This window comes from Zootoca vivipara, chromosome 5 (genome assembly GCF_963506605.1).
Source record: "Zootoca vivipara chromosome 5, rZooViv1.1, whole genome shotgun sequence".
NCBI lineage: Eukaryota > Metazoa > Chordata > Lepidosauria > Squamata > Lacertidae > Zootoca > Zootoca vivipara.
The window spans coordinates 54,865,143-54,874,856 of NC_083280.1; positions in this window are offsets into that span (position 1 = coordinate 54,865,143).

A 9,714-nucleotide genomic window follows, 5' to 3' on the forward strand; every position below is an offset into this window, starting at 1 on the left:
AATACATCAGTGGTCGCTACAGGTGCTGAGGGAGAGTTTGAGGTGTTCCCATTTGGAACACTAAATATTGTGCTTGCCTCCTCGCCAAGAATTTGCCCTCTTCTAAGTTACAGACCACCCTTCTTCATTGCATGCAGTTTCCAAACATCTGCAGCTTGAGTAAAACACCTAATGGTACTCTGTGCAGTACAGACTCCAGGCATGTATGTTTAAAAACCAAACCAAATTCTGGGCGCAGATGGCCAGAAAACACACACACACACACTCAATATAAGCTCTCAGAATGGGATGAAATATGCAAGAATCTAAGCAATTAAGAGAGAGAAAACGGGACAGGACAGTTTCCTTCAAGGAGCTGACCTTGAGTGCAAACACATTTCTCTGGCATTTGTGCAAACAGGCAAGAAAATATCCTTGTTACGTTATCAGTTGTCAGGAAAATCCCTTAATGAGGTCTTAGTTTCCCTCCCAGGCCTTCTCCCTTAATTCTCGCTTTCCTTCCCCTCTCTGCTTGCGGCCTCCAACCCCCCCCCCCTACATTGTGAAGTAAAGAAAAGTGTCGTCTAAGACGGACTATTATGCAGATTCATGAATTTATAATACGCGCACACACACACACACATACACACACAAAGAGAGAGCCATCAAAATACACTTCCTCTTACTTTTTTTCCACCCAATTGTTCAGAAAGTGAGAGTGCTAAGATACAAGAGCAAGGGAGATAAATATGGCCCACCAAAAAAAAGAAAAAAAGTTTTCCCACAGTCTTTAGCCTCTTCGGGATGCTAATCCTATTGAGGATATTTATGCCGGCAAAACAATGAAGGGAATCCCAAACACAACCCCAATAGGGCCAGTGCTCCTGCTGGCTGTCCCCCTGGCACAGCAAAGGCACTTTCCAGAGACCAGCTGCCTGTTGCCATGGTAACCTCTTTGCGAAGGGCAGCCCTTGGCACCACACTTAAAATACTTTAGACTCACCACATGCTTAGCCAAAGAAAGGCCGAGAGTTTCCATTTATCTCCTTGGCATCCTGATTAACCTAAAGACAAACTACATCATTTGAGTTTCAATCAAATGCTCCGGCACAGGATGAAGCCTTCCAAGACTGTATTGACTCTGGAGAGTGATGTCTCTGCTGAATCCGCCGGGACTCCTTTATTGCAGATTAATCCTTCACAAGAGGGAAATCAAGATATTTTCTGCTCTGGGTTTTAATAAACACGTTTGACAGATATGGAGAATTATACAGGGTAACCACAAAAAGAGTAAACGACAACTCCGATTTCAGCGATAAGCAATAAAAAGAGTAACAGATAAACTCGTAGCTGCGGAATATTCCATAAGGGTCTTATTCTAATGTGATTTTGTACTATGTCAGCCTATACACTAGCATAGCTTGCTTGCCCTTTATTTTAAATTGCTTTGCAGGAAAATCTCCCAATCTTATTCCCATTTTAACACTTTTAGTCACATGCATACTGAATGGGTGGGATGAGCAGACATGATCCCCCTCTGGTTCATGGCTCCTCACCCCTCGCAGGTGTTAAGTGAACAATGTGTAGAGATCTGCCTTCTGCTCAATGGTGGGGATGGGCATTATCCTGCTACCTCTCCCCACGTTGAGTGCAATTTTGTTCAAAGGCATGAAAAGGGCTTATATGTAGAGACAAATGAATGTACAGTATCAGTTTTTGTTTCCCTTGGTGTTTATTTTTTCAACCATCAAGTTCAGTTTGTCACATTTCCTTATCAGTTTTTATTTTTAAAAAATAAAACATTGTGACAATGCGGCAGCATTTTACTGAATATTCCTTTGCAAGTAATTTCCCCTGATGTGACGCATTTTTTGTCTATGCATTTCTATGTATACGTTCCCCTAATACACCCATTTGCACACATTTTGGGGCTGGAGAACTTCATTGTAAAATTAAGGCATGTGCACATTTCAAAGGGTACCTGTGTTCCAGTCTACATATTGTTGGAAAATGCAAATCAGGTCCATTTGCACTGAAATGTGAACCAAACTGAACTTCTCCATTTTCTAGCTGCATGTGGGTTGAAATGCTTCAGCAGAACCACACATTATTTTGTCAACTTTTGGAAAATAAATATGCCACTTTTCATCTTCCATAGTTAAATGTGATAGCAACACTGAAACTCTTGCCAGGTGGTAATGGAAGAAGCACTTCACTACTACATTCATGTTAACCATTAACCCATCCACACATAGTGGATAAGGACAGCTTTGCTGCAGGGAACTGGGCTTGCTCCCCAGTTTTGAGATTTGGAGTCATCGTCCCCAGAAATACAGTTAGCGGGCATGAGGTCTCTTTCAAAAAGAAAACTGCTTGAAGAGAAGAGCAAGTAAAAGAGAAGAAGGGTGAGAGAGAGAGAGAGAGAGAGAGAGAGAGAGAGAGAGAGAGAGAGAGAGAGAGAGAAGCCGTTTTGGATTAGACCAAATAAACGTCCATCTAGTTCAATATCCTTTTCCTCCAATGTGTTTGTGTGCAGGAGAGAAAGAGGGAGGGAGAGAGAAATCAAGGCTATAACTTCTGACTTTAAAATTTGTGGTGCGCAGTCACTGCAATTTATTCTCCTTTCCCCTTTTCTGTCTTTCTTCCCCCAGGTTATAGAATTTCAATCTCAAACCACAGCCTAATTTTGGTATAAAGCCATCAGTGGGTCCCATGTTTTCTTAAGAGACTTGGGAATTTATTGGATAGCCTTCTTGTTGGACTGTGTGTTGAACGAGGCTTGGTTATTTTGGCATGAGGGATATGCTGCAAACATTTAACATCGTGCTTGTGCTTACTCTTTGGCTTGGCAGAAATAGGTGCACTGTTGCCCTGGGGCCTAATCTCTCATTTGTATCCAGTCCAACGGAACTGCTGAGTTTTCTCCTACTACTGTAGATGCTGCTGCTGAAGTCACAAGAGATAAAGAGGTGAGGGGATTGAGGGTGAAACCTGATGCGATGCCAATTGAATCTGCATTTAAAATGCGGGTCTTAAAAAAAATTCAAATATCACCTGTTGGGAAGAGGGTCTGATCATTATTGGGGTTGCATCACTCATAAATATAGTAGCATCGGAAAAGCAACAAGATTTAGCAAGCCGAGCTTCCTAAAGGTCAATAGGAAATGGGCTAAGAAACATTTGCACAGGTCCTTAGGACAGATGGTTCTAAACATCCATAGGTGTGGAGGTTGATGTTACTGTGGAAATCTGTATAGAGTTCTATACAGATAGAGTAGACTCAATAAAACCAATTCATTGGGTCTACTCCGAGTATCATTTACATGGATATCACCCTGAAACGGATTGACACGGTTTTGAAATATTTATTCCTACCTGGCTGGAAAAGAGTTAATCCACCTCCAGACTGACATACATAACATTCTGGTGGGGGCGGGACTGTTCCCAGTTTAAAAGGAGGGAGCAGCGGTTTTGTCAGTTGAGGAGAGGGAGAGGGAGTGGGTAGGTGTGAAGAAGAAGTTGAGAGGCCAGGATAGTGGTGATCTAGATGAGGTTCAGGAAGGCTCGATGTTAAATGTTTGACAGAGATTATCTACAACCGAAACGTATCTTATAAACACATGAAACGTTAAAGAAACAACAATGTTCTAAGGTTAATAAAACTCTTCTCTTTTGTGCCAAGAAATATCGTCATTATTTTTCCAGCAAGGTATCGGGACTCACAGAAGTGGTAACTCATTAGAGGACAAAACTTACCTCAGGAAAAGAGGTGAAAGTTTGTGTCTTAGAGTAACACTGAGGAGGCTTAGAAAGATAACCTGGGGTGTCAACAAGTTGCCAGCGTGGAAAGGACAAACTTTTACAGTAGGGGGAATCAAGACGAGAGAGACCCTTTACTGGTGGCAGGAGGTTATTCTATCAAACAGCTTAGAGTTTTTCATTGATACCAGGCCATGTGAGCTGGAAGGAGAATCTCTTTACTTATAAACCCACAAGAATAAAGGGATTTATTTGGAGGCGGTGGGAGAAGAGTGTGTGTGGCTTCACCTCTGGATTCCTGTGTTGCATTTTAGTAATAGAGAGGGGGACATTCGTCGCACACCCCCATTGCTTTTTAATGTGAACTCTTGAACAGAGAGTATCAGGATAATTTGACAGTTTTGATTTATGTATCCCCATTTACTGTAATTTTAATACATTTATGGTTTGTGTATTCTGGCTAAGGAATTTCTTCACCTTCCTTGAATTCACTTATGGTCCATTGTTCTGCAAATCCTAGTGATAAATTGCTTGCTCTTCCTCCAAGGTTGCCATTAGGCGGGAGCAAAATGTTTCTCAAAATATGAATTTCTCTCTCCTTCAAACAAGGGGAACATCTTGATAACAGCCAAATGCACACTACATGTGCACTCCGTTTGTAAAAAGTAAACAACAATGGAATCATTTGGTTTTAATTTGCTGGCTGGCCTAGAGAGCTTCCCCAAGAGGGGATATGGAAAGCAGCCCATAAATTATCAACAAAGTCTGCACGATTTTAGCTGCATCCCTGCATATAAAGAGCTGCTCATCTGTAATCTCTAACCATGTCGCCCATAAAAAGATAACATAAACTTTGGCAGCCTTGCGCACTGCCTCAGAGTGGAGGCTCAAAAAGTAGGCATACTGGATTTGTTCTGCATAAACTCAGAGCTGTAGTCCATAAGGAGAGCCCAGATGGAGCAGACAAAAGGCCTATCCCATCCACAGTGGCCAACCAGATGCCTATGGCAGCCCCACTACTTAACAACTTACTTACATTACCCATTCCTACTGTAGTGCTCATACTTCGTTTCTTGCTCCAAGGCCTGCTTTGTTCCTGGTTGTCCCTGGAGTATGGATGAGGACTCCATCTCTCTCTCTCTCCCCATTCTTTCCCCTACCCCAATCCCAAAGATTATTGCTTTCTCTGAGTCTAAAAGTCAATTGGTTCTGCTGGAACGATATTGTTGTAAGACTGGAAGTTTGGACAGGAGAGGATTAATGGATTTCAGGAGTAGACTACTTTCCTTTCAGAAAAGAGGAACATGTCTCAGATGCCAGAAAGCTGACCGGACTTACCGGTAATTCTCTCAACAGCTCAAGGCTTTCAGCTTCCCTTGCTATTATTATGAATAATATTTTTAAGAGCGGATTTCATGTACCCCTATTCTTGACAGAACATCTTCCTTACTTTTATGAAGCTTGCACACAGACAATGGTTACTTAAAAGCCCAAAAGAAACCATTTCAATGTCCAAAATAAACATCAGAATGAAGCACCTTCCTACTTGGTATTTTAGCCATAGACAATGCAAAAGAATACAGGAAAGCAAGCATCTCGGAAATATGTCACTTCTAAGCTACTCAAGGGTCAAAATACGTGTCTCCTTATAGTGGCAACTTAGGATTTAGGATTCAGGACCTCTCATATCCTAAACATTGCATAGTATTTTACACAATTATTTATAAATAGTGAGAAACATGACTAATGATGGGGATCTGTTTTGGTATGGAATACCTATGCTGATCATTACATCTGAATTCCCACCCTGATCTACTTGTGCGTCCGTGTGCATGTATGTGTGTAACTATTATACACAGTCAAAGACAAAACTTTTAACTTTTAACACAGATATGGGTAGGTTTTTGAAATAAAAATGTTTTTAGCAGGCATCTGAAATATATAGCGAGGGCACCTGCCTAATGTCAACAGACATGGAGATATGCAATATGAAGATGCTTAACAAATCTCTCATTATTTAAATTAAGTGCCCCTTTTAAAGCCAAAATCTTCACAAAACCAGATGGGCTATGCACCCCCCTCTATCATCAATAAACACAAGCCTTCTGTGGTGTCTTAACAATGATCTGCATCATCCATCCATCTTCCATACACCCTCCTCTGGCTGCAGCAGCTGTGACAGTATCTAGGCGCCAATCTTTTAAAAGCTGTGCAGTTCTCTTGGTTGTAGGTTTAGAGTTATTTGCATCCAATCCAACACTGCAGCCTTCTGCAGTCTGCTATTATTATTTTTCTAGCGCACACTAAAAAAAAAAATGCTAGCAACATTCCAGAAGTTTCCCTTTTAAACTAAGAGGATTGCAACGCATTTCAAAGTATACAGATAGCTCATGTGGAAATAAATGGCTGAGGATATGGTCTACATAACTAAACACTTATTTAATACGACCAGCACCTCTTTCTTCTCATCCACCCTCAAAGGAACATGGCGAACTTGGTCGTGATTCTTGCTACTAGTAAGAGGCTCCTTGTTATGATGGGAAATAGGTATTGGTGAAGGGCCTGTACTCCCCAAATGGGCTAGATGGTGTGTTGTGTTACCAAAGGATGATAAATCAATACAGTGTTGTGCCTCCCAGTATTAAGTGTAGAAGCAGGTTGTGTTCTCATCAAAAGGTTATCCCCAAGAGTGGGATCTTGATCAGGGCTCCCCTGGTTCTTCCTCCTTCTCTGCTGAACCTATGGATTTCTAACATGGTACTCATATGCAATCCATGAGAGACAAGCTGCTGCGAGCATCATGTTCGCAGAGTGGTTAGCCAGGTGCCTATGGGAAGGTTACAAATAAGGCAGTGCTCTCCCCACTCATGATTCCCAACAACTGATATTAAGAGGCACTGTGGTCTAAACCACTGAGCCTCTAGGGCTTGCCGATCGTAAAGTCGGCGGTTTGAATCCCCTTGACAGGGTGAGCTCCTGTTGCTCTTGCCAACCTATCAGTTGGAAAGCACGCCCGTGCAAGTAGATAAATAGGTACCGCTGTGGCAGGAAGGTAAACAGCATTTCCGCGCGCTCTGGCTTACGTCACTGTGTTCCGTTGCGCCAGAAGCAGTTTAGTCATGCTGGCCACATGACTAGGAAACCTGTCTGTGGACAAACACTGGCTCCCTCGGCCTGAAAACGAGATGAGCACCGCAACAGCATAGTCGCCTTTGACTGGACTTAACTGTCCAGAGGTCCTTTACCTTTTACCTATTAAGAGGCACACTACTTCCAACAGTAGAGGAAGAACACTGTCATTGTGGCTAGCAGCCACTGACAGTCCTATCCTCCATGAATTTGTCTAATCTTCTTTCAAAGCCATCCAAGATGGTGGCCCTCATGACCTCTTGTGGGAGCAAATTCCATAGATGACGATTCACGAGCAGGTCCCAAGGTGGTTGCAATTATTTACGGTTTAGTATTAAAAACGGTCAAAACAAATCACAGGATCAGAGCGGGTCCTAAAAACACACATCTCACGCATTGTCGGAATTCACTGAAAGCTGCATGGTGAAGGTCTCAGAAAAAGCTCTGTGGGGAGGGAAATCCACAACTCAGGGGCTTTCACAGAGAATGACGTCTCTTGTGGGCAAACATTTGAGGGCAGCAGAACTTATAACCCTCAATGCTGTGTGAAAAAAGTACTTTCTTTAATCTGTGGTGAATTTTCCACCATTCCGCTTCATTGGACGCCCCACGTTTTTGTATCATGAAAGAGAAAGAAAAACTCCTATCCTCTTTCTCTACACCACACATAATTTTATATACCTCTATAAACTGCAGCATTGTACAATCATGCCCAGGCCATGTTATCCCCACAGGTACTCATTAAAAAAAGAGGAGGGGGGGAATGTCTCAACAGCCTTCAAGAATAGAGACAAGCTTGCATCTTATCAGCTTGCATCTTCTTTTCTTTAATGAGCTCATATTATAGACATATAATCTACCACCTTTAAGGTAAAACTAGCCAGTTTTGAGGTAGAAGTGGTTTCTCACACGTCACAAGGTAGGTGTTAATGCTGTTGGGATTCATTCTGCCTGCCATAAATGGAAGTTGAAAGGAGATTGGTAAGCAAGGCCATTATTAATACCGGAGGGCTGGAAATGAGGCAGCTTCAGTAGCTTCTTCTCGGAGGTGTGAGGATTGGATTAAGGGCACCCTGTCATTTCTGCTTCATTAGATATATTGCTTGTTTGTCGGCAGTTTCCATGGTCGGTTGAGCAGTGGGAACCCAGGAAAGAAATATGAGGGATTACTGGAGCAGGGGGGGGGAGGAGTGTTGGAGGCAACCAGATATTCTTTGTCCTTGTGCATTGGTGGTGGTGGGGAGAGAAAAGGGCAATTGCCCCCACAGATGAACCATAACCCCCAGATTCTCTGTTTTCATTCAAAAAAAATTCCCCTACCATTTGTACAGCCTGAGATACAAGACCATATGTATGGCAATTATCTTCTCACCTCTTAAAAACGAGACATCAAACTCGCACATGAAACAAAGATCACCACAGCCAACCACAAAATGAACAACCATACCCTAGGCCAACCCCAACATCTCTCACCACCAAAGGAACACAAGCGGACAGCAGAGAACCTGTACAAGCAATGCTGACAAAAAAACCCCACATATACTAAGTAAAATAGAAACACCGCCACCCATTCCCACCCATCTCTCCCCCATCTACCTCTTCCCCCCTTTTCTTCCCAATGTCTCAACAAATGAAACTGATTTGTAAAAATGTTACGAGAGACATTGCATATATCTTTGTAAATCAACAAAAATAATAATAACAAAAAACGGGACATCAAGTATGCTCTCACCTTTCAGTATTTTACTTCCCTCCCCCTGAAAAATTCCTGCAGATGCCCATGCTTTCTGCATCACAAATACACCACCCACAATTCTAATTTGTTTCAATAAACTGATCTGCCAGATGTAATGTAGATTTGTGCTGTGGGATTGGGAGAAGATGATTAAAACTAAGTGTATGTATTGGGCTCTGAAAAGCAAACAAGTCTAGTGCACAATATGACAGAACCAATCAGCAACTTCTAAGCTCCGTGGGCCAGATCATCTGGTCACTCTAGAGAAAAGCAGGTGAAAAAAATCTTAGGAGGCTTGGAGAAAGCAACAGAGTACAGTAGAAATGGGTTGTAGAAATAGTGTTTAAGGATCATGAGAGATCAGGTTTCTCCTCCTCAGTTGTATGGTTCACCAGAAATAGCTATTCTGGGGTATATAGAAAGTGGGCAACCATTCAGTAGAAATAAGCAATAGATTTAACTCATGGCAAAAGACTGCATTTACAGGGTGGCTGAGAGAAATATAAGCTGTTTGACAAACCAAAACATCTGAGAGGGAGGTGGGCAACATGGCAAGATCATGTTCTGGGATTCAGAACTGGGACTGTAGGAGAAAGTGATCTAGAAATGGCTGGACTGGTCTTTTTGAGGAGCAATTGCCCTAGCTAGTGGGACAACTGAAAGGGCAAGGAAACACCAGATGCACTCTAGACAGCACCACAACTGGAAGAGGAAGTGCAAAATAGAGGTAATATGAACACAGAATGTTCTTCAACATACTGGAGCAATTAATCTTTTTAGGCATTCTGGTTAGGGAGAAGGAATCCAGATTATAAGGGGTGGTATATTAGTCAGACCTGAAGGATACATAAACGTTTTTTTAAAGAAAGTAATAATCAGAAATCTCCCCCCCCCAAAAGTCAATATAATTTTTGAAAGCCTTCATGAGAACAATACCTTCTCCTCTTTCCCTCTCCCCCCATAGCACACAGCACACCCCTAAAATTTGCTCTGTTAGATTGGGGGACTCTTCAGAAGAGAGTTTGAAAGGTACACAGGTGACTGGAGGGGTGGAGAGAAGAGAAACCAGAAGTCCCATTGGGCAAGCAGATTTCCATTGCACGGGCAAGCTC